Source organism: Arachis hypogaea, chromosome 1, assembly GCF_003086295.3.
Source record: "Arachis hypogaea cultivar Tifrunner chromosome 1, arahy.Tifrunner.gnm2.J5K5, whole genome shotgun sequence".
In the NCBI taxonomy this organism is placed as follows: domain Eukaryota; kingdom Viridiplantae; phylum Streptophyta; class Magnoliopsida; order Fabales; family Fabaceae; genus Arachis; species Arachis hypogaea.
In genome coordinates this window covers 23266853-23267914 of record NC_092036.1, presented here as the reverse complement: position 1 = coordinate 23267914, position 1062 = coordinate 23266853, and the positions used below count along the sequence as shown (strand labels likewise).

The window sequence follows — 1062 nt, the reverse complement described above, 5'->3', positions numbered from 1 at the left end:
GTTTCTTTCGTTAAATGACGCGTTCACTTCCTGATCCAAGCTTGCCAGTATTTGACCCTGAAATTGAAAGAACTCTTTCACATATAAGGCAAGCTCGGTGTCGGCGACTCCTCTTTGAGGACGAACCTGAACCGTCATCTAAGGAAGAAATTAGCTCCCTCTCTACTAATCCAGTTCATTTATGTGCAGGTGACATGGCAGCGCCTAGGAGAGTCACTATCCAGGAGGAAGGAGCCCCTGATTTTATGCTCCAACCATTTCAGGCACACCACCCAGCAGTAGCTGTAGATTTTGAAATAAAGTCTTAACTACTCAACTTGATTTCCAAGTTTCATGGCTTACCTGCTCAAGAGCCTATCAAGCATCTTAGGGATTTCCAGACTGCTTGTTCTACTGTTAAGCATAATGGCACTGATGAAATTTCCATTCTGTTGAAAGCCTTCCCTTTTCTCTGGAGGGAAAGGCAAGAGAGTGGTACTACACTCAACCTGGAGCAACTATTTTCAACTGGGATACACTTAGGAGAGAGTTTCTGGATAAATTCTTTCCAGCTGAAGTTGCCGATAAGCTGAGGAAGGACATGTCTATGATCGTTCAGGATGAATCTGAGACCCTCTATGAATAATTGGAACGCTTCAATAATCTTCGAGATGCATGCCCCCATCATATGATTGACAAGATAGTGTTGCTCGGTTACTTTACACAGGGTTTGAAATCTCAAGATAGGACCACATTGGAAGGTGCTAGTAATGGTTCTATGAAAAAGTACAAGACTACGGACGAAGCATGGCAATTGATCAGCGACTTAGCAGACTCTACTAGGAATCACAGGCAGAAGCAAATGTGAAATGACCAACTTGCTGAAGCATATGCAACTGAATCAACAACAGCCTCTGCAAGTTCAGCCTTCTCCACCACAGCACAGCCAGCAGTTGGTTCCACAAAGAGTATGTGGAATCTGTGCAGATTACAGTCACTATACCGATGAGTGTCTACAACTCTAACCAAAAGACAACACTGTAGCAGCCACTCATAACTTTCATGACCGCCCCAATCAAGGGT

The 1062-nt window shown here is 44.0% G+C and overlaps 1 non-coding gene across 1 annotated transcript; it reads right to left on the bottom strand.

Moving 5' to 3' along the window:
• Positions 1 to 565: 565 nt before the first annotated feature.
• LOC112711774 (small nucleolar RNA R71) lies at positions 566 to 673 on the bottom strand. Its single transcript, XR_003157598.1, has one exon. It is a non-coding gene; the product is annotated as a small nucleolar RNA R71 (small nucleolar RNA).
• Positions 674 to 1062: the final 389 nt, after the last annotated feature.